The sequence below is a fragment of the Chenopodium quinoa genome, unplaced genomic scaffold, assembly GCF_001683475.1.
Source record: "Chenopodium quinoa cultivar QQ74 unplaced genomic scaffold, ASM168347v1, whole genome shotgun sequence".
Classification (NCBI taxonomy): Eukaryota; Viridiplantae; Streptophyta; class Magnoliopsida; order Caryophyllales; family Amaranthaceae; genus Chenopodium; species Chenopodium quinoa.
Genome location: NW_018742309.1, coordinates 2,920,166 through 2,945,072, shown reverse-complemented (window position 1 = coordinate 2,945,072; position 24,907 = coordinate 2,920,166). Strand labels below are relative to the sequence as shown.

At 36.5% G+C, this 24,907-nt stretch overlaps 1 long non-coding RNA gene across 4 annotated transcripts; it reads right to left on the bottom strand.

Moving 5' to 3' along the window:
• Positions 1-1,991: 1,991 nt before the first annotated feature.
• Positions 1,992-7,014, bottom strand: LOC110688109. Of its 4 annotated transcripts, XR_002504513.1 has the most exons (5): positions 6,584-7,014; positions 3,988-5,990; positions 2,853-3,620; positions 2,714-2,782; positions 1,992-2,529 (listed from the first exon to the last, which is right to left on the bottom strand). It is a non-coding gene; the product is annotated as an uncharacterized LOC110688109 (long non-coding RNA). The 4 variants fall into 4 exon arrangements; XR_002504511.1 differs by having other exon boundaries at positions 1,992-2,782; positions 6,584-7,013; XR_002504510.1 differs by having other exon boundaries at positions 1,993-2,529; positions 2,714-3,620; positions 6,584-7,013.
• Positions 7,015-24,907: the final 17,893 nt, after the last annotated feature.

The following is a 24,907-nucleotide window of genomic DNA, read 5'->3' as shown; positions in this document are numbered from 1 at the left end:
GATGCCGTAGCAGCCCTAGCATAATGCTGGGCGCATGGCAGGACCACACGCACCAAGCATAGCTAGTGCTAGGAACTGGCGCATGCGTGGTGCGTGGTGGTTAGGCGAGGCATGTACGTGCATGGTGCACGGTGCATGGCCGAGGCTGATGCGTGTGGTTGTGCGAGTATGTGCAAGGGCCTAGCAAGCTAGCAACGTCAGGCCTAGCATGCGTGGCTTGCTAGCAGCACGCATGCTAGGCATTGCGTGCGAGAGAGTTGATGCGTGGCGCGCATGATGTGCGAGTGTGGTGCGAAGCGAGAGGCCAGCATGCGTGGCTCGCTAGCAGCACGCATGCTAGGCCATGCGAGCATATGGTGCAGCGATGATGCGTGGGATGTTTGCACCAGCGCCAGCACGCACCAGCCAGCACCAGCGCTACTGCTGGGCTTGTGCTAACATGCTGGGCTAGCTGGCACAGCCAGCTGGCGTGCTAGCTGGAAGTTGGCCAGCAGCCTTGGTTGAGGCGGTTTGCGAGGAGAGTGGGGACCAAGGCTTTGTGAAAGCCTTGGGGAGCAAGGCATTGGTCCCCCCCACCTCTCCATGGTCCTCACCTAATACTCTCTCTCCCTTTGACACTTGTCGAATTGTGATTGCATTTATTTATTAATTTATTTTAGAAATAAATTAATTAGCAAATAAAACATTCTCCCACATTGGTTGGGGAATGAAATGCAAGGGTTCATTTCCCTATAAATACCAAGCTTGGGTATTGGGAAATGAACAACCTTGAGTGGAATTAAAAAGGCAACTCTAAGAAAAGAGTAAACCTTTGATTCGTAAAACTCATAGTTATTTTGTCCGGGTCTTGACTAACCTTCAAGACTTAGGACGCTCGGGTCGGGTCGCGGGTACGATCCGTCGGAGATCTCGTCTTTTCGGGATTTTGAAGTAAGAGCTCTTTGGGAGCGAAGCACGCGTCAAAGGTATAATTCTTGTCCTTAATCTTGTTTGATTAAGTTTATTACGCTTGTTTAATTGCTTTAATTAAGGGGCGGGTCTTGGTGGGTTTCCTTCCGCGTAGTGTCGGGTCACTACGAAACCCCACAAAACTTATTTGCAATTGATGGGTCTTTACCCTTTATGCAAATTAATCAAGTTTCAAACATGATTTTCGAACATGTAGTCTTTTATTGATTTTTATGGCCTCTAACCATTTTCGGAACTTGGATTTGTCGTAGCTATCTCACAAGATACTATTCCCTTACTATCCAATAGTAAATAGTATACTTGTGAGTATTAGGTTCATTTCTAACTTAATAGAAACTTTACAGGATTCAATCCAAGCCATTTAGTGAATTCTATACCTATACGGGGTAATTGCATCAAACACTGAGTCTCAAGGCGCTTCTAAAGCCCTTTGATTATATTGATCTGACTCCAACATTTGAAAAGTTTTAGAAGTAATGAATTCTCTTAAGGCACTTTGTAAAAGTCCTTTGAGTGTTCTTGACTTATCATTCTCATGAAGCCCTTCCAAAGTCTTCCGAGATTCTCAGTTCTAGTTTGTTGCTAGTCTCGATGGTCATCGAGTTCATTTTCCTCTCAATTGTCATTTTGAAAATGTGTTACTTTCCATAAAGACACCACTTAGAGCAACAAGTATTATGTTCCAATTTTGGTTGTGGAAGTAATGCCCTTTGTCTCACTTGAATGCTTTCAAAGAGACTTGAATATTATTTTTTGGTAAAAGTTCGTTGTGAAACAAACAGTTAGCTCCCACTTGAGCTACCTTAGCCTTTATTGAGAAACTTAGCTCCCACTGAGCCAATGAGCTCCCATTAAAGCTAAGAGCACTAGACATATACTTGAAAAGACACTAGAAACTATTTTTTTCCATAACTAAATATGGTGTCTTTTCTTAGCTACAACAATTTTGTTTAGCGTAACATTAGTCCACTACTACAAAAAGCGTTCTTTTTAGACGCTTTTAAGCCATTTTTTGACACAGAAAAGCGTCGAGAAAAAGTGAGTTGAGAATTTTGCCGACATAAAAAAGCGTCGCGAATCTCGACGCTTTATTTTGTCCAGATTTATATACGATGCGTCACAATTTGCAACATTTGGCACACTTTCTTAACTTTGGCGACACTTTTTCATGTCTATATTTTCTAATTTGGGGACGCTTTTTTTTGTCAATATTCTATAAATAAATATTTAGAATACCAAAATAAGATACAGATTTTATTCACCGACAATTATTTCTAGCATACTAATATTACCAAAAAAAAAAGATACACACACAACAAAATTATGCCAAATATTTTTTATTTCATATAAATGTACAATCTCATAGTAATGAGTTTTCTTTTAAAATAAATATAATTCCAACTTATACTTCATTCGTGACTATTTGTAGTGGAACAAATTCCGAATCACTGGTTCAAATCTTTTAAATAGCTAAAATATATCTTTCATCCATCCTTAAAATATTGCAGTGTTAGCTGTCCGCCCTCTTCTACCATTTCTCAATATATAATCTTTTTGATCCTGCAAACACATTTCAGCATATGCATCAATCAATACATCAACAAGCGAATCTAAATACAATAGTAGATCAAAATTACTAACTATATAGAGAATATAATATCTGAAATATATTTTCCACCTAGTAATTTAAGCAAATCAAAATCACAACCAACTTTCATAACTAATTATGGAGTAAAGAACATACCAAAAGTATCAAGGCATCCATACACTCAGAAGACAAGACATCATTTGCCAAATTCTTAAGTTTTGATTTCTACAATGAATATTAATAATAGATGAATATGCAAAGCCATGATAAAAAGAGAAAGAAGATGGTGGTGTACCTTTTTTCTTCTTGGCTATTCTCGTTACACGTCTAGTCGAAAGCCACAATTATGGTTTCTTAAGCTTCTTGCAAGGGGGAGTAAAACAAAGTTCAAATTGTGACAAAATGCCCAATTCAAAGAGGAAAAAACAGCCATTAACCTTTTAGAATTTCTTAGGAGAATATATACCTTATCGCAGTAGACCACAATTATGGTAACTCTTGATTCATACCATCACTAGAAGAACCATCATCACTATTCTTTTTTTTTATTATTTTTTTTTTATTTTTTATGATGTCAATTATTAGAGTAGAGAAAGCCACGAATCTAGCCTTAGTCTGACAATCTAGTTGTTTTGTTCTCTAATCAAGTGGAAATCATCCATAAGTTTTTTTATTTACCAATTCCTGTGCCATAGTAATCACATACAAGGGAAAAATGAACGCACAAGAAAATAGTAGCAGCAAGAAACACAAGGGAATAAAGAGTGCAATAATATTTTCAAACACCCTCAATATACCCTAAATCACCCAGGAAATCCCTAGAGAAAATAACAGAACAACTCTATTAAAATCCCACCCAAACAGCAAGAATAAACCAATCCGAACCAAAACAGACCAGTCCAAACAAAACAGCCCAATTTAATAGCAAATAAACTCCAAAAATTCTGAAATTTTAAAGTCAGAAAGTAGCCAAAAAAAACACCCACATTCAATAAAAGAATCACCTAAAAGCTTCTCTAACGAAGGAGAACGAGCCAAACGAAGTCAGCACTCATAGCAGCTCCTACAAAAATCAATGCAAATTGTGATGGAATTGTGAGACGAAGAACAATGCGATCATGCTCATTCAAAAATATGAAACAAAAGGCTAATTTTCTGAATTGAATTAAACCAGAAGCACATAAAGAAACGACACTTAAGACTTTAAGGTAATAACTAGAAGTCACCCCCTTCTCAGAATTAGGGTATTCAAGCACAATAAACCAGCAATACAAAAAGAAAGCATTTTTAAAAGAAGGCAATTAAAGTGAAATAATATTCATTAAAATAACTCAAAACTACACTAGAGTAAGCTGAAAGTAGAAAATTTTACCACCATGATGAAATGTTAAAACATGAATAAGACACTTATGCTTCAAAACGTTACCTACCAAAGAACGTAAATATTTCTAGCTGTGACAAAATGATGGCTCTTATATTCCTCTGATCTGGTTCACAATCTGCAAGAAATTCAGCATCGATAGTAGCTAGATTATGCAGAAGCATATAATATCAAGGACAAAAATGCTCATGGAAAACCTTCGAATCATCAGTCCTCGTTGTGTGATGTATCACCTAATTGGCAAGTCAACACAAGAAATTAAGTAAGCTAATTTTCATAAATCTATTGAACCCACAAACTTATTCAATGAGGTTGATGAATTATTTGGAAGGAGAGGCAGTGAGGCACCATTGTCAGAGGGATATGATAGTGGGTTATGATATCCTTAAACAATGTACTAAAAAACTAATTAGTTGAGCTATGATAATTTTGCTAATGATTCCTTAAACGTGGTACATGTATGCATCTTATTTGATGAGCTTAATAAAAAACTAATTAATCATGAGCTAAAGCTTAAAAATAAAGGTAATAAAGCTCAAATGTTTCCTGCCATCGTCAACTACACAAAAAAATCAGATCATTAACCTTGGCACCGTACATCAAAAGTAGCGAATAGTGGTTGTAGTCTGAACCTTTTACTAAACTAGCTATCTCAAACAGAAACACAGCTATATTTATCGACAGCAACGTACTTCTACATGTAAGAAAGTACATAAAATTGTTAAATCAACAAGAGGCAAATAACAAACTAACAGAAAATTACAGCAGAATATTAGCAGATAATTACATCAGATATAGATTTCCACTCTCTTTCTCATCGTACATAGGAAAAGATGCAGCCTTCCTAGCAACATTACCGCTTTTCTCGAATTCTTGTATTGCCATGCCTTTAATTTGATTCATGCTAATTCTGAACACTTCTATTTCAAATGCAGGATTTTAAAAAACCTTATTACTTCAAAAGGCAAGATTCCGAAAAATGAATTAATCAAACTACCCTATTGCAAGATTTACAACCCTCATTTCAAGGCCATTCATTTTTCAAAAGAGATAGTATTCCATATAATCATCAGGATTCTATAGTTTTATTAATTAAGTATTTTTTTTATGTGAGCAGAGAGCCAGAGAGTACAAATAAGACAAAAAAAATTACTTAATCGTAATTTTATGCTACAATTCAGTTGAAGAAAAATATGTTACAATTTAGTTGAAGAGAGTAGATTTTAATCAAAGTTCATCTTTTGCTAACTCGTAATTTCGTAGTATAATCTATAATAAAATGATTTCTCTCTTATATTTATAAATATTCAAACATGGATGAAAGTTTACCAAAAAAGGTTAAAGTTGCATACAAAACCCTTGCACATAAAATGGCTCTTTTACCTATAAATAAGTATGAAAAAGTTCTTAAATAAATAAACATATCTCCAGACAAGCTCGTAAATTTCGTTCCCAGTAGTTTCTGAAGCAATTGCTGACCTCCTTGGAAAAAAAAGTAAGCTTAGATTTATTAAACTCGAGTCCTAGAGTCCTATAGGTAAGTTATTAATACATAAAGAGTGTTTCTTTTATTGATTTTAGTCAAAGTATATAACAAGATGAAACTAAAAAAGGTCCTACAGGCAAGTGAGGTTAGGCCACAGGTGAGCTTAGCTTTGTCAGAGTAGAATCCTAGTAGTTTTATAAATTCACAAAAAGGATTTCTTTTATTGATTCAATTCTAAGTAACACAAGATATGACACAATCACAACCACAAACACACACACACACACACACACACACAAGGTAGGACACAAACAAGCCATGAAGATAGCTGGGGCAGCAGCTCAGTCAACAAAGGAAGGCAGTAGCAAGTTTGCAACAACACCTCAATGTGTGCAGCAACAACATCAAACAATAACAAAAACATAACAACAATTAATAACAATAGCAACAACATACGTACCTGCAACACCCAACGTGGCTGCTATGTTAGTAAGACATGAGCATCAGGGAGATCAAGTGGAGAAAAAACTTCTTCAAAACCTCTTAATCACAGTCCCTAGTACACCCTTAAAAAAAAGAATGACAGAAAGCAAACCAAAAGAACTTTAACACTGTATTTGATGCATAGATCTAGAGGAGGAATTAATTATTAAATTGAAAAATCATATACAAAATTACAAGTAACATTTGCTAGGTAAAAGCAACAACCAAAGATGAATTGAATTTGATTAAAACTAACTAAAAAATAAACAAAAATCTATCAAACAGCCAATTAAATACAGTAAAAAAGAAAAAGAAACTGTCAATCCGGTTTGGTTCTTACTGCTTCTCAAAATCTCAACTTTTCCTTAGGAATTTGCTTCAAAATTTCCAATTCAATCGATTGAATATAAACTTCTTTTAACTTCGCACATAAAATCTGACTATACTATTTCTTATAACCAAATATTTACCCAGATTCAAATGTAAATCGCAAAATGAAGCATAACATTGTATATATAAATATAATAAAACCCTATAATCTCTGTACTGCTATTAAAAAATCAAACAACATCAGATCATAATTTTGTGATAATATTGAAAAAAAAGTTGCTAAAACCAATTTAATAAACTTCAATCAAAAGCGAAATTCGAATTCGTTCTAAAATGAAAGATGTACCTTAACGGCGGCATAGAGAGTGACAAATCGATTACAGTTCAAAGTGAGTAGAGAAATTTCACCAAGCATAATTTGGGGAATTGCAGGGAGAGTTAAGATCTAGATTTAGAATTCATGAATGAATCTCATGAAGGAGGGAGGAATAATTAGGGTTGAGAACTAAGTAGTCTTTTTTTTTTTTTTGGTTTATTTTCCCCTTAAAATTTGAAATGTGGGCTAAGTTGTGAGGTACTAATAATTCACGTGCGTGACATGTGCTTGTCTTCTCGACGCTTTCCAGCGACTTGCTTTTGTCACCTAAAAGCGTCCAAAAAACGCAGATACTAAATCTACCTGCTGACACCCCTTATCTATCCTCGAGGCACCAGCGTCGAAAAAACACTCATTTTGTAGTAGTGGTCATTTGTGCATATCTCTAATAATGTTATAGGAAGAGATGAGATTCATCATTGTTCGAGTCATTTCCAAATGGCTTCAAGGTCTCCGTCAAGATATACTATATTCTTTGTGGAGTTGATTATGAAAATCCAATTTCATAACCTTAAGATGATCACTCTTAGCTCAAGCAAACGTCGCTCGATCTAATCTAGACGTTTTGATATCATGCCAAGTCGATTGCATACTTTAATAAACTTTTGAGCTATTCAAGATCCAGTTTGTTCTAATTTGATGAATATAGCCATATTCTTTCAAATTCTCGTGAAAACGTTGAAGTAGTGGAATTCTCTTTAGCTTTCAGAGTTAATTGTCTATACCAAGCATAATAGTTCCTTTCTTTGTCGGTTTCAACAAGTAAGACCTCTTTGCCTTTGAATGATTCTTAATCGATCAACTATCAAGAGTTTATCTAATACAGCCTTGAGTATGTTCTTGTTGATGTGACATTGCTAAAGATAGACGGAACACAAATCATGTCCATGACTTGAACCTTGTGAATTTATGTTAGGGAAATTTTTATTTATAATCAGGCATTCTTGGCTCATGGCTTAAACAACCATGTCATTCAAATAAAACCAATAACTATTGTTATTTTACTTTGAATGTGAGTCTTTCCATGTGTAAACAGAATGATTGCTGATTATTGAACACAATAACCAATTTGTTCCAGCCTTAGCTTTAAAAGGTCTTTAAACAAAGAAGATGACCTTACAGTTGATGTAGCACCTACGTGCTTCATTTCCAAGCTCGTAAGTCAATAACTTAGCTTAACTTATTTTGTTTTGAGGTCACTTAGAAAGTGGAACCCTCAAGCAGTATCTAATACTTGTGAAGATAAGTTGATGTGTTTAACTAAGATAACATGAACTCTTAGGTAGAATTGGAATCTCAAATTCCTTTTCTTTGTTTCTTGTTTTCTACATTTCTTATCATACATCATCTCATAACTTTAAGAACATTTTCTTTAAGTGTTTTGACGTTTATAATTTGTTAAGCATAATGAAACATTAATGCATTGTAAAACAAAGCTCCATCTTTTCCTTTAATTCATAATTGAATTACTACATCAATGAGTCCTACCCATTAGTGTATGAAGCGAAACAATATGTTGATTGTCATTCTTTGACAAATTAAGTTTTGAACTCAATACTTCATGCTTATCAAAACTACCTAGTATTTTGAATACATAATGTCCAACTGTCCTTTCGGACTTAGCCATAAAAGTCATTCATAAGAAGTTGTATTTTAGAAGTGCCTCTTCTTTCTTTGAAAACCATTCTCAAAAGATTTCCTTTTACCAATCGTTGGAAACATTATAATTTAATTTGATTTAGAATTCTAAAAATATAAGTGCAAAGTATAACCATTTATCAATAAAATAACCTAATAATAAGCTTTGAAATACAAGCAAAACTAGTGATTTCAATCAACTTATTTACGCTTTATTTAATTTAAAATTTGTCCCATATGAATGAATAAACGATTCCAAGATCCCAAAAATCAATAACTTATTAAGCATGCTTTGGCTTGTCTTAACACATAATAATTTAAGGTAAGCAATTTAATTTCTAATAGCTCCAAGCTATTCTTGATTCATAAATCATCGCATCCAATGTTTCCTTGACGATTATCTCCTTTGCCTTGACATCTAAGGACTCCTTGTTGATATCGTTGAGTTTACCCAAAACTAACGTGTATATGATGCTTTGCTTTACAAAACCCATAAACATACCTCACTTCCCTATGAAAGTAGTAATGTCTTGCTTCGGCATAGCCCATTACTATTCTCATTAGTTCATAAGTGTCATCTTGGAATGACAATTTCGACTCAATATTCTTTGGGACTTAGGGTTTCTATGTTGGTTGATTTAAGTAAACGAAATTAATCATTCAACATTAGAAATCCTAAACATTCATCTAATATCGCAATTATATATAAACAAAATATATATAAAGCATAAATAAAGATGCATTTGGCAACTAGCATGACCCCTTGAAACTTGAATCTTCAAATCTTGAAGGGTCTTCATTGCATCTTCTTGGCTTTGTCTACGAGACATCACCACCAATTATGCAACTACTAGAAAAGCTAGGACTAATCTAAATAATTTAAGAAAAAAAATACTTAACGACATGCAGTCCGTATTTAGATTTACAAAAATACAAAACGAAACGCAGTTCATATTTACTATCCTAGTCGGGCCCCACTAGTTACCATTTTGTAATAACCTGCATTAGAATATCTATTCCATTAATCCATTCATTTCTAAAGGGAATGGACCATGCATTTTATAAAATAAATCAAGCAATAATGCAAAACGAGCGCAAACTAGTAACTAACTTAGGCGGTTAATCCGATTAACGCGCCTAATTAAACCTAGTCAAAGTAATTATTCGATTATGTGAAATAATGCAACAATAATAGCTCAAAACAATTAATGAAGCTCCCACAAAATTCCACATCAAAATTAATTAAAATTAATCCAATTAAAATTAATTAAGCATGTTAACCTAAAATTTTGCCAAATAATTATCCAAGTGCCGCGAAAAATCAAGGCATAGCCTCGATTTATTTAAAACAAAACCGCAAAATTGCAAAAATAATAACCCACAATGGCCGAGTGCCTAGCTTCCAAGCCATGAGGCTAGGCTTGCTAGGCACCCAACCTAGCTACTATGCGCGGGTGCTAGCCGCACAACAACAGCAACGCGCAAGCGCCTGCCAGCACTAGCAGTGTCGCTTTGATTTTGTGCTTGTTGTGCATCCGGATTTTATTCGGTTTTTTTTACATAAAAATTAATTCTAAATTGATTTTATAACTAATATTGAGCAATATTGAAAATAAAACTAGTCCAACTTAATTAAATTCGATTTTAGTACAAAAACAAAAATTAATTCAAGAACCATTCTTTAAATTATTTTTGGCTCAACTTGATGCTACAAAAATTGAGGGTTATTCTCACAAATAATTTAACCAACATAAATTAACAATGAGATTTGACAAAATAGTTGAATAAATAACCAATCATCCAATGAAATAATTTATTCAACACTTACTTATGCACATTTGAATATTGTAACCTTCCAATATGAAGAACAATAATATTTCAAGCACAAGTATGAACATTTAAGATTTTAATCAACTTCCAAAATGATTAAAACCAAAAATTTGTTTATTATGGAATTTAGCAAGTTAAGATTCAACCGTTTAAACCATTAAAGATTGAATCTTTAACATTTTAAGGGCTTCAAAATCATAATTCACCATAAAATTTCACACTACAAGCAATTTATTTGCAAGAATGTGATATTTCAAGTTTATGTGAAATTAAGAGCTCACCAAATCAAGCAACCAATATGACTTCATAAACATGATTAATAAGGGTTAAATTGCAGATTATTAATGGTATAATGAAACACATAATCCAACAATTGCATGCCATTATTAATCAAGGTTTAAAGATTTAAAAAATTTTGTCAAAAACGAAAAACCCATCGAAAAACCACTTTCTGGGTGAATTTTGGCTTCTGGAAGGCCATTTTTAAAAACAAAGCGGGTAAAGCCTGATTTAGAACGTCAATTCCACCCAAAATTCACTATTTTTGAGTCAAAATCGGAGTTCGTAATCCAAAACTAACAATAATACGATTTTAATCCAATTAAAAACGAGGTCCTAATCTAATTAGGATGCTAAACCAGAAATTTAAATCCATTTAAATCACCATATTTAATTTTTAGTTGTAAAAATTAAATGCAAGTGGCTCTTATACCGTTGTTGGGTTTTGCTGTGTCCGACACCGCGCAAAAACAAAACTCGATAACCGGATCGCATGCATAATAATTACAACATAAACAAAAGCATGCAAATAAACAAACACATGAACACATAAAGAGAAGAGAGAAAGAAACTCACCCTCAACGTGTGCTTTGCTCACTCAATCAGCTCAGACTTGAAAGCTTCAAACTTCGCAAGTGCGAAACCTCCGACGGCTCACACCCTTGCTCACCGAACCAGAACCGGCCCCTACCCCGTAGCTTAGACGAGGCTAGACTAAAAATAACTTAGAGTTTATGAACTAAGGTTTTCTCGCTTTTGGAGATCCCTTAAAGTTCACCAAATCAAGTGAAATTCCAAATATCCAATGATTGGTATTTATAGGGAAATGTTCCCAAGATTTCACATCATCTTTCAATGTGGGATAGTTGGTAAAATTCCAAAAAGAATGAATAATTTAATTCTAAATTAAATTAAAATGGCAAAGCAATTAGCAAATAACAAGTGTCACGAGGAGAGAAAGGGAGTAGGTGAGGACCACAAGGGAGGACCACACCTCCCTTGCTCCCCAAGCAAACCACCTTACTCAACTGGGTCCAATAGGCGCGCGCCAGCTGGCGGCTGCCTTGGCAACCAAAGCTGCCTCGCTGACGCCTAGTGCCTGGGCTGGGCCTGCCAGATAGCCCACGCGGTAGAAGCCCTCATACCAGCACACCTCGCATTGATGCGAGCCGCTGTGCGCTGCTGGGCTCTACTATCGCTAGCCTAGCCCTAGCGAGCTACTGCTGCTGCTACCTCGCGCAAGGCCCAGCGAGCATCGCTTTCTGCTGGCTTTGCTTGCGAGGGTGCCTTGCTAGCATGCAGCACACAAGCTTGCGGGGGTAGCGCTGCTAACATGCACGCTTTGTTGGGTTTTGTATTGTCCGACACTACGCGTAATGAAACCCTCCCAAAATCCGCACACAAATTAATGTAACTAAACATGCATATTAATTAACAATCACATAATTAATTAACAAAGAGAGAAAGAAAAGACAATCACACCCTTGATGCGTGCTTTGCTCTTTCTTAGAGCTCGTACTTGAAAGCGTAGAGCTTCGCAAATGCGCAATCCTCCAACGACACTCACCCTCGAGACCTTACTTGAATGGCCCCTACCCCAAAGCTTAGTCGGGGCTAGACCAAAAGTACTTAGAATATTGGAACGAAAGTTTTCTCGCTTATAGAGATCCTTTTAAGTTTACAACTCAAGTGCCCTTTCCCAATGCCAAATGATTGGTATTTATAGGGAAGGGAACCCTTGAATTCCAATCTCCCATCAATGTGGGAGAGTTGGTAAAAATACATTTATTCAGTTTAATTTAATCCAAAACCAAAATTAAATTGCAAACGAATCAATAAACAAATAGTGTCAATTGGAGAGCAAGTGTTGAGTTGAGGACAACAAGGGGGGACCATCCTCCCCTTGATCCCTATGAAATCCCATAAACAACTCCATGCACACGCCCCACACGCATCATCCCAGCTGGCGTGGCCTGCGTTGGGCGCCAAGGCTGCCTCGCTGGTGGCCTTGCCACTAGGGTAAGCCTGCTGGCTGGTTACGTGTGTGTGCAGCCCAGCAAAGCGTGCCTCGCATGCATGCAGCCTACCGCTGAGCGTGCTAGCGCTGCTACCGCAAGCTCTTGCGAGCTAGCTGATGCTGTTGTTCTACTTCCTTGCACAAGCCCGCAACAGCGTTCCATGTATATGCGGGCTGCTCGGTGCTAGGCATTGCTGCTATGCTGCGTGTGCCTAAGCATGCTAGCCTGGGTAGCCAATGCTAGAAGCTGCCAGCAAGGCATGGCACGCTAGCTTGCGACTGGCCTTGCTAGCACTGCAAGCATGCTTGCTTGGCCAGCAAGCCCTAGCCAACACATGAGTAGGGTTGCTGGGCTTGCGGCCTTGCTAGAAGTTATGGCTAGCAGCCCTTTATAGCCTAGCACTCACTCGGCTAGGCCAACGCGAAGCTTGGGCTATATATTAACTTTTGTTTAGGTGATTTTTTGTGTTCATTTACTCCTAGAATCGACTTGACTTATGACGCTGGGTTTCGACGCTCTAAGCTCGCAATCCAACGTCTTTTTTTGTAATTCTCTAATGACTCATTTAATCCTTTAGATTAATTCGTCATTTCAGTTTGGTTACTCGATTGGGTGTGACCCGAAGGGTTCAGTCAAGATTATGATGTAATATTGCATTAATATTACTGATCGGAAGCGGCGTCTAGCTAGGCATTCTGATCACTTGACCTCACTGAAATAATTAGCTTTCTAATAATTCCGAACCCTCTATCGGAATAATACACTTTTTTGAAGGACACCATTCCTTTCAATCTCCCACTTGTCCTTCCAAACAAGTGCGCTATTAGTGTGTACCCTATTTCCTATGTTGCTTAATGTCTCTTCATGAACTATAAGGTAATATTTTTCGTCATCCTTATTTCTTCCAGAAGTTTTTCTCGATTTTCGAGTTCGACTTTCAATAAGCACATGATTTCTAAAATCCATCTGAGCACGGCCATGCATTTTCACAGTCTCGCTCTTCGAGAGGCCTTGAAACAAGAAAGACATGTTCCCTATTGTTAATAGGGGGACATTCCCTGTCTTGCATTGTTAGCTTCCCTTATTAAGAGGACCTAGTGGCCCGAGTGTTGTCGTTATAATCCCCTTGTACGGGAGACGTTTGACAACATCAAAACAGACTAGTTGTCAAACAAAAGAACTTACAATACTTATGTCGAGGAAAGAGGTTTCGTTAGCTATAATGAGAAATATACTTACGACGATTTTAAATATCTTAAAGTATTCTCATAGGTCGATCTGGTATAGTTCCAAACAAATACCTGTGCAAATATTTTATGACAATCATGTCCTTGTAGCATAAGAAACAGTGCTATAAATCATACTACACACTAATCTCAAGTGGTCATTAGTCGTCCAACATTTAAATGACCTTGATCAGGGATAATTTTTTATTAAAATATTTGGTGTTCACTTAATAGGTGTTTCTTTATCCAAGACATTGTCTTGATACCCTATTTTGAATATTCTCAAAAATCGAATGGACTCATTATTTAATTCTAAACCACAATTAAAATTGTTTGTAGAATAATTAGTAAACATTTCATTCCACCATGAAAATTTTCAACGTTTCATCTTATGATAATTGGTTTCCCCAAATGTTTTAAGAGTGATACTTTTTACAAAACATTTATAGAAATCACACCCATATTTAATATGCTTGATTTCTTTTTTGCAATTGTGAATGTTGTAGTTCACTAATTGCTGATGAGTGACATTTATGTTACCCTTAGGGGTAGTGTATTGGTCTCTTTTCTCCTGTTTTTCTTAGGTTTTTCTACCTCTTTTCTCCTCTTATGGCTTCCTTTTTTTTATGGATGAAAAGTATGCTTATTTGCGCTTGTTTTGATAATCTTTATGCATAATTTTATCATCCCCATGCTCTCGTGATCTTTGCTATCTTTTGCAGGTTCCATGGCGGTCCTAAGCACGGTAGGAGGCCCCTTGGCCAAGTATGGAGGCATGGACAAAGACAAGAGGAGCAAAAGGGAAGGGAGGAAGTAAGAAGAGGAAGTTCAAGAGGAGGTGTGGCCGAACCTCTAAGAGGTTCGGTCGAACCAAGGTGTGGTCAAACTTTTGAAAAGTTCGACTGAACCTCCAAGGCAGTTTCAACCAAGTTTTCAGCATGTTTACAGGAGGGGTCGAACCAGGAAAGTTCGACCAAACAAGGATCATGGAGGTTCGACCGAACCTACACCGAGTTCGGCCGAACCTACCCTGAGTCCAACCGAACCTACCCAGAGTTTGGTCGGACCTTTTCCCGTTTCAGCTGACTTTTTACGGAGCTTCCTAAGCAATTTTGTAAGGGTTATAAATAGATTTTTTTTTGCTCATTAAAGAAAAAGATTTTTTCAGTTTTAGAATAGTTTTTAGGTTAGTTTTAGGTTTTTAGAGAGAGAAACTCTCAAATTTTGGAGAGAGAAAGTGAGGAGCACAATAGTTTTCATGGATTTTGGATAATCAAAGGAGGAATTTGATGATTTGAAGATCTCCATTTTATATCAATGAGCATTTCTTACTCTCTTTATGCTTTATTAATTGCTTTGTTAATCATGTTTGAGTAGATTTCCTTCTACTAGGTGTTGAGTGAAGCTTTGTTATGGTTAATTGAGTTATTTGAGATAAATTTGATGATAATTGTGTGATTAAATTGATTGAATTGATGATGGCATGTTGTTTGTTTTAGATTGGATTGATCTCCCAAGATAGCAAACTTAATTGCATGTTAGTTCTAGTTTGACAAGGGATTTTGAATTAGAATTTATATAGTTGATTGCATTTTGGGTAAATTTCTTCTATGCACCTAGTCAATGAGGGATCTAGGCTAGGAATTTGAGAGATTGCTCTTGATGGTAATTAATTCCCATTTTAATTCTTTCTTTGCATGATTGATTATCAAATCGATTCCTATTAACTTGTTAATTGTTCAAAGTGGATCTTTTCCCCTAGTAGACTTTATCATACCTTGTTCTTTATATGTGTTTTAGTGTAGTTGTAGTGTCCTTTATCCGTAAATCGACTTCGGCATAGCTTAGGCATTAGATTAAGAACAATCGAGCATTACCGTTCCTTGTGGTTCGACTCCGAACTTACCATTAGACTTGTTTAGGGGTTAGTTTTAGGATTTATAAATTTATTTGATTGAGTGTGGAATGTGCGACCATTCTAACGCCCATCAATTGCATTGGTTTAGTTATGATTACTTTGTAAATCTTAGCATCTTCATTATCGAACACTTTCATAATAAGATGATAAAGTTCGAGAGTGTCATGGATTATATGTAATTTTGGATTTATTGTCCAAGTGATGGCTCCCACTCATTTTCATGATTTGGGATCTTCAACTTGACAACTTACAATCATCAACATTCAACAATGAATTATCCATTGAACAACTTCCTTATTACTGCCTTTAAGGCAACAATACTCTCAACATATATTTTAGTAGACTTCTTAATGATGCTTTTCTTGGATTTCACTCCAAACGGCTTACAATGATTTGGGGTACCCTAATCATCTATGATCATGGAAATTTACCTTAAATTTCTACACATTACAATGATTAAGCATCTTAGCTCGTGCTTATAAATGTCTTCCATGTTAAGGATCTAATCCTTGTTAAGGTTATGCTCGCATCATCAATACTCAAATTATATTTGTTTTCATGCATCAAGAATTTATCCTCTTTACTGATCTAAGTAATTTCGATGTTCTTGATCATAATCTAACGATCCATTATTTAGATTCAAGTTTATTGGTACTTTATACTTCACATGCTCTAAGCATGTAAGTTGTGTGACGATTTCATATCGTAACATACATGACTGATTCAATTCCCAATTAAATTCCATTCACGTGACATTTTAGCTCATCTAGTTTCACCGATTCTTGCTAAATTGTTTGCTACGTGATACGGTTGAAAGTCTCTACTAGAGTATTTCTTTTTTGACTTAGTATTAGCGTAGCTGATACTTAGTCAAAACATTTACTTATTTTTATACATATGGGTCGAAAGCCTTTCAATGTCTTTCATGTTTAACACGGTAAATTCCTTTACTCGTTTAAACATTTTATTAAGTCTATACAATAGATCTTAATTCCTAATATGTACTAAGTATCGCCTTTAGCTTGGTCCATTGTCGAAAATACTTTTAAATCTAAGCTTTTAGCAATTGATAGTCATTTCAGAGTAGAGTTCGTAAACTTCTTGTTGGACCTTTACATAATTGACTTTTGCTCCCACTAAACTTCTTATCTAAAACAATTTCTATGTTTCTCAATAAGCCAATCCTTCTATTAACTTTATGAGAAAACACGATCCAATTCCTACATGCAATGTTTCCATAAATCCCACAATGGATTTCTTGAGCTTGCTTCCAAATCTAGCATTATTTAGATTTTCAAAACCCTTAGAATATTTCCATAGACTCTTCCAAAAACCTATTTTAAGAAGGCAATTTTGGTATCTATTTTTCCATATTTCATATGCACAATTTTTCTAGAATAATCACAAAAAGACTTTTCAACCAATCTAGCTATGTATGCATATACATTTCCATATTTGTTAGTTTTCTACTTGAAAACTTATTTGCATTTGATGGATCTTTACCCTTCATGCAAATTAATCAAGTTTCAAACATGATTTTCAAACATGGAGTCTTTTTCGGATTTTATGGCCTCTAACCATAATCCGGAATTTGGATTTGTCGTAGCTAATTTACAAGACATTATTCCCTAACCATCCAATAGTAAATAGTATGCTTGTAAGCCTTAGGTTTATTTCTAATTTAATAGAAATTTAAGGGATTCAATCCAAGCCTTTGGTGAATTCTATTACCTATATAGGGTAATTGCATCAAACAGTGAGTTTCAAGGTGCATTTAGAGCCCTTTGATTATATTGATCTTACTCGAACACTTCTAACGTTTTGTAAGTATTGAATTCTCATTTAAGGCACTTGTAAAGTTCTTTGAGTATTATTGATCAATCATTCTCATGAAGCCCTTCTAAACTCTTCCGAGATTCTCAATTTTAGTTTGTTCCAAATCTCGATAGTCATCAAGTTCATTTTCCTCCCACTTATCGTTTTGGAAATGTGTTACTTTCCCGAAAGACACCACTTAGAGTAACAAATACTATGTTCTCAATTAGGTTGTGGAAGTAATGCCCGTAGTCTCACTTGAATGCTTACAAAGAGACATGTATATTGTCTTTGGGTAAAAGTTCGTTGTGAAACAAATAGTTAACTCCCACTCAAGTTACCTTAGCGCTAATTGAGCCACTTAGCTCACACTGAGCCAATGAACTCCCGCTAAGCTAAGAGCCCTAAACATATACTTGAAAAGAAGCTAGAAACTATTTCTATCCATAACTAAATATGGTGTCCTTTCTTAGCTTCGACAATTTTGTTTAGTGTAACACTAGTCATTTGTGCAAATCTTTAAGAACTTTATAGGAAGGGATGTGATCCATCATCATTCGAGTCATATCCAAATGGCATCGAGGTCTCTGTCAAGACATATAATATTTTTTGTGGAGCTAATTATGAAATTCCAATTTCATAATTTTGATATGATCACTCTTGGCTAAGCAAACATCGCTCGATCTAATCTAGACGTTTTGATATCTTGCTAAGTCGGTTCTACACTTCACTAAACTTTTGAGCTACTCAAGATCCAGTTTGTTCATATTCGAAGAATATAGTCATATTCTTTCAAACTCTTGTTAAAACGTTGAAGTAATGGGATTCTCTTTAGCTTTCGGAGTCAATTGTCTATACCAAGCACAATCGCTCCTTTCCTTCACGATTTCAACAAGTAAGACTTGCTTGCCTTAGAACGATTCTGAATCGATGAACTATCAAGAGTCTATCTAATAGAGCCTTGAGTACGTTCTTGTCAATGTGACATTGCTAAAGATTTTCGGAACATAAATCATGTCCATGACTTGACCTTTGTGAGTTTTCATGTTAGAGAAATGTTTTTTTATAATCAAGCATCCTTGACTCATAGTTAAACAACCATGCCATTCAAATAAAACCCACAACTAGTGTTCTTTTATTTTGAATGTGAGTCTTTCCTTGTGTAAACGGATTGTTTGCTGATTATGGAACACAATAACCATTATTGGTTCTAGCCTTGGCTTAAAAGGACTTTAAACAAAGCATACGACCTTACAACCGATGTAGCACAACTTACATCATTCTAAGGTTGTAAGTCAATAACTTAGCTTAACTTCAATATTTTGAGGTCACTTTCAAAGTGGAACATTCAAGCAGTATTCGATACTTGTGAAGATAACGAGTTGCTAAGTTAACTACAATAACATGAACTCATGGGTAGAAATGGAATCTTATTCCTTTTCTTTGTTCCTTGTTTCCTATATTTCTTATCATACATCATATCATAACCTTTACGAACCATTTCTTTAAGTGTTTTGACTTGTATACATTGTTAGGCATAATTAAGCATCTAATGCGCCGTAAAACAAAGTTCTATCTTTTCCATTAATTCGTAGTTGAATTACTACATCAATGAGTCCTACTCATTTGTGTATGAAGCGAAAATATGTGTTGGTTGTCAACTATTGACAATTTGAGTTTTCAACTCAATACATCATGTTTATCAAAACTACCTAGTATTTTGAATACATGATGTCCAATTGTTCTTTCGGGCCTTAGTTATAAAAGTCATTTATGAGAAGTTGTATTTTAGAAATGCTTTTTCTTCCTTTGAAAACCATTCTCAAAATATTTCCTTTTACCAATCATTGTAAACAATATAGTTTGATTTAGAATTCTACAAATATAAGTGCAAAGTATAACCATTTATCAAGATAACAACATAATTAGTTTGAAATTTAAAGCATATATCCAAACTTTCAATCTTATTAAGCGTCTTATCCACGCATTAAAATTGTGCCTTTTAGGCGAGAATAAAACGATTCCAAGATCCCAAAAATCGAAAAGTGATTAAGAATTCTTTGGCTTGTCTTAGCACTTAATATTTTAAGGTAAGCAATCTAATTGCTAATAGCTCTAAGCTATTCTTGGTTCGATAAAATATCGCATCTAATGCTTCCGTGACGTGTATCTCCATTGCCACGACATCTAAGGACTCCTTACCAATATCGTTGAGTTTAACCAAAATCAACTTGTATACCTAGTATACCTTACGTTCCTAGGGAGATAATGATGTCTAGCTTTTGCATAGCCCATCACAATTCACATTAGTTCGGTAAGTGTTATTTTGGAATGGCAATTTTGACTCAATTTTATAGGGACCTAGGGTTTCTATGTTGGTTGATTTAAGTGAACTTAATTAATTATCGCAACATTCGAAATCCTTAAATGCATCTAACATATCACTCATATATAAGAATAAGCCTAAATATGTAAAGCATAAATATAATGCATTTGACAACTAGCATGACCCCTTGAGTCTTCATGTCTTCAAGGGTCTTCATCACATCATCTTGGCCTCGTATTCTAAGAATCGCAATCTTCAAGACATCGCCGTTAACAATGCAAATACTAGTAATTATGACTAGGACTAATAAAAATATTAAGGCACAAAAATACACAACGGTACGCAGACCGTACTTAGATTTACAAAAATACATAACGGAACGCAGTCCGTATTTACTATCCTAGTCAGGCCCCACTAGTTTCCATTTTCATAAAAGATGTGATATAATATTCATTCCATTCAACCATTCACTATATGTGAATGGCCCATGCATTTTACAACGTCAAACAAGCAACAATGCAAAATACGCGCAAACTAGTAACTAACTTAGGTGGTTAATCCAATTAACGCGCCTAATTAAAACTAGTCAAAGTTGTTAAACGATTATGTGATTAAATGCAATAAATTTAGCTCAAGTAATTAATGACGCTCCCACTAAATTCCACATCCAACTTAATTAGTCCAATTAATTAAGCTAGTTAACCCAAATTTTGCCACAAATTATTTTTCAAGTGCCGGAGAAACCGAGGCCTAGACTCATTTTAATAATTCAATAAAATAATTAAAACGGCAAAAATCGCAAAATCGCATAGCCATTCGATGCCCAAGTACCTAGCACCAAGCAATAAGGCTTGGTTTGCTAGGCACCGAGCCACGGCTGCCTTGCGTGGGTGTTGCTCCGCATAGCCACTGCGTGGCCATGTGCGTTATGCTGGCCACAACAGTGCGCTAGAAACGCCAGCGAGTGGAGCCTCAAAGGCCCTTGCTGATGTGCGAGCTGACGCTGCCTAGGAACTGCACAACACACCTCGCACAAGCACCTCCCCGCACCATGACCACCAAGCTTCGCATTCAACTCACGCGCACACCCGCACCAGCAGCATCACATTGACGCACCACCCCGCACTCCTCGGCAGCCGCATGCGGGCTGCGCAAGTAGCCCGACTGGCCGAGTGTTGTGCTTGGGGCTCGTGCCTCGATTTGCGTGCTTGTGCCTCGGGATTTTATCCCGATTTTGTGTGACGTAAATAATTAATTCTAAATTAATATTAGAACCAATATTAAGAAAAAATGAAAATAAAATAAGTCCAACTTAAATAAATTCAATTTTTAGTGCACAAACCAAAATTAATTCAAGAACTATTCTTTAAATTATATTTGGCTCAACTTGATGCTACAAAAATTGAGGGCTATTCTCCCAATTAATTTAACCAAACATAAATTAATAAGGAGATTTGACAAAATAAAAGGAATTGGAAACATAAACACAATTATCCAATGAAAATTTTCCAACACTAACTTGTGTAAATTTTAAAATTTCATCGTCCAATATGAAGACAAATTAAATTTTAATCACATGTTTGAACTTTTTAGACTTTAATCAACTCAAAAATGATTAAATAAAAAATGATTAAATTAAAAATTAGTTTAACATGGAATCTAGAAAGTAAAGTTCCAACCAAATTAAAATTAAAGAGTAGATCTTTAACATTTTAGGGAATTCAAAATTACAAATTCACCATAAACATTTAATTTGCAAAAATGTTAAATTGCAAGTTTTTGTGAAAAATCAAAACACCAAATTAAGCACCAAATATGACTTCATAAACATGCTTAATAAGGGTTATTATTGCAGTAGATTAATGATGTAACCAAACACATAATCTAACATTAACATGCCATAATTACTCAAGGTTTAAGCATTTAAAATTTTTCGTCAAAAAAGAAAAACCCTTTGAAAAACATGTTCCTTGGTGGATTTTTGCTTTTGAAAACTCAAAGAGGGTCAAAACTTATTTAGAACATCAATTCCACCCAAAATTCACTATTTTTGGGTTGAAATCTGGTTCTTTAACCTAAATTAGCATTAAAACGAGATTAAAACTGATTAGAACGAGCTTTTAATCTAATTAGAAAGCAAAACCAAAAATTTAAATCCATTTAAATCCCCTTAATTAATTATTAGTTACAATAATTAAATTCACGCGGCTCCGATACCGTTGTTGGGTTTCGTAGTGTCCGACACTACGCGTAATGAAACCCTCCCTAAATTCGCACACAAATTAAAGTAACTACACATGCATATTAATTAAGAATCACATAAATAATTAATAAAGAGGGAAAAAAAGACAATCATACCCTTGATGCGTGCTTCGCTCTTTCTTAGGGCTCGTTATTGAAAGCATAGAGCTTCGCAAATGCGCAAGCCTCCAACGGCTCTCACCCTCGAGACCCAACCCGAACGCCCCCTACCCCGAAGATTAGTCAAGGCTAGACCAAAAGTGTTCTCGCTTGTGGAGATCCTTTCAAGTTCACAACTCAAGTGCCCTTTCCCAATGCCAAATGATTGGTATTTATAGGGAAAGGAGCCCTTGAATTCCAATCTCCCATCAATGTGGGAGAGTTGGTAAAAAGGAATTTATTTAATTTAATTTAATTCAAAAATAAAATTAAAATGCGAATGAATCACTAAACAATAAGTGTTAAGTGGAGAGCAAGTGGTTATATGAGGACCATAAGGGGAAGACCATCCTCCCCTTGCTCCGCAAGAAATCCCAAAACCACTCCATGCACACGCCCCACACGCATCATCCTAGATGGGGTGGCTTACCTTGGCCGCCAAGGCTGCCTCGCTGGCGACTTGGCCCCTAGGCTGAGCCTACTAGCTTGTTGCGTGTGTGTGCAGCCCAACAAGCGTGCCTCGTTGTTGGGTTTCGTAACGTCCAACGCTACACGGAAGAGAAACCCACCCAAGACCCACTCACTAATTAAAGCAACTAAACATGTAATACATAATTAACAACATAAGAGAGAGAAAGAGAAAAGATGCAACTAAACATGTAATACATAATTAAGCAACTAAGTGTGCCACGTTGTTGGGTTTCTTATCCTTGATGCGTACTTCGCTTGATTCACGAGCTCTTACTTTAAAGCTCGAGCCACGCAAGTGCGATGGCCCTCCTACGGCTCGCACCCTTGACCCGACCCAAACGGTCTTAATCCCAAAGGTTACTCGGGACTTGACCAAACAAAACTAGAGTATTACAAACTTAATGGTTTTCTCACTAATGATGAGATGCCTTATTGAGTTCAACTCAAGTGATTTTTCCCCAACCCAAAACTTGGGTATTTATAGGGAATGGAGAGTTGATCTCCCTTCTCCCATCAATGTGGGAGATTTGCATTCTCCTCTATTTTATTTTAATCAAAAACAAAATAAAAATGCAAGGCAATCAACAAGCTCCAAGTGTCTCACGGAGGAAGAAAGTAGGTGAGGACCACCAAAGGGGGGACCAAATCACCTTGCTCCCCAAGCCACACACCAACCCCTTGGTCCCCTCCTCTTGACCGGCTGACCATGCCACGTGGCTAGCTGGCAGCCTGCCAGCTTACGCCTAGCACCAAGGCTGGGCTGCCCAGCCAGCATGCCCACGCATGCGTGCAGCTAGTAAGCCACGCATGCGGGCTGATGCTCCTAGGCGCAGCTATGTGCGTGTGCTTGTGCTGCTGCTATGCGATACCTAGCACGCATAGCCCATAGCATAAGCACGCATAGCGTGCTGCTGTGCGTGTGCTTTGCACTACCTGCTTGCGATAGCGAGGCCTAGCAAGCATTTGCGTGCAGCTGGCCTTGCGATGCTTGGGGGCTGTGCTGAGCCATGCCCAGCATGCTGCGATGGCTGGTGCTGCTATGCTAGCGAGCACGCCCAACCATGCATGCATTACCACATCACACACACGCATGGCATGCATCTTGCGATGCTTGTGCCATGGGGTGTGCTAGGCGATGCTAGGCACACATGACACACATGGGTGGGTAACCTCCTTAGCCTAGCACTCGCATAGCGAAGCCAATGCAAGGCTAAAGCTTGGCTCGAACTTGTCGCTTGTTGAGTCTACGTCTCGTTGAATTCTAAATTCGACTCGACTTGCGACGCTTGGTCTCGACGCTCTAAGCTCGATATCCGACGTGTTTTTTCGTAATACTCTAATTACTCATCTAATCCTTCGGATTGATTCGTCGATTCAGATCGGTTGTTCGATTGGGTGCGACCCGAAGGAATCAGTCAAGATTGAGCCATAATATTAATTGTTCATTAATATTATTGATCGGAAGCGACCTCCATCTAGCCATTCCGATCACTTTACCTCACTGAAGAATTAGCTTTCTAATAATGCCGAACCCTCTATCGGAATAATACACTTATTGGAAAGACACCATTCCTTTCAATCTCCCACTTGTCCTTCCGGACAAGTGTGCAATTAATGTATAGCCCATTGCCTATGTCGCTTAATGTCTCTTCGTGAACTATAAGGTAAGATTCTTCATCATCCTTACGACGTCTAGAAGTGTTTCTCGATTCCCGAGTTTGACTGTCAATAGGCAGATGATTTCTAAAATCCATCTGAGCACGACCATGCATTTTCACAGTCTCGCTCTTCAAGTGGCCTTGTAAACAACAAAGACATATTCCCTACTGTTAATAGGGGGACATTCCCAGTCTTGTGTTGTTAGCTTCCCTTACTAAGAGGACCTAGTCGCCCGAGTGTTGATGTTATAATCCCCAAGTACGGCAGACGTTTGACAGCATCAAAACGACTAGTACTCAAATAAGAGAACTTACAATACTCATGGTCGAGGAAAAAGGTTCCAATAGCTATAATGAGAAATGTACTTATGACGGTTTTTAAATCTATTAAAGTACTCTCATAAGTCAATCTGGTACAGTTCCAAACTAGTACTTGTGCAAATGATTTATGACAATCATGTCCATGTAGCACAAGAAACGGTGCTATAAATCCTACTACACACTAATCTCAAGTGGTCATTGATCGTCCATCGTTTAAATGACCTTGATTAGGGATAATTTTCAATTAAAATATTCAAGGTTAACTTAACAGGTGTTTCTTTATCCAAGACATGGTCTTGATACCCAGTTTTGAATATTCTCATAAATCGAATGGACTCATTATTTAATTTTAAACCACAATTAAATAGAAATGGAGTAAATATAAATTTGCAAA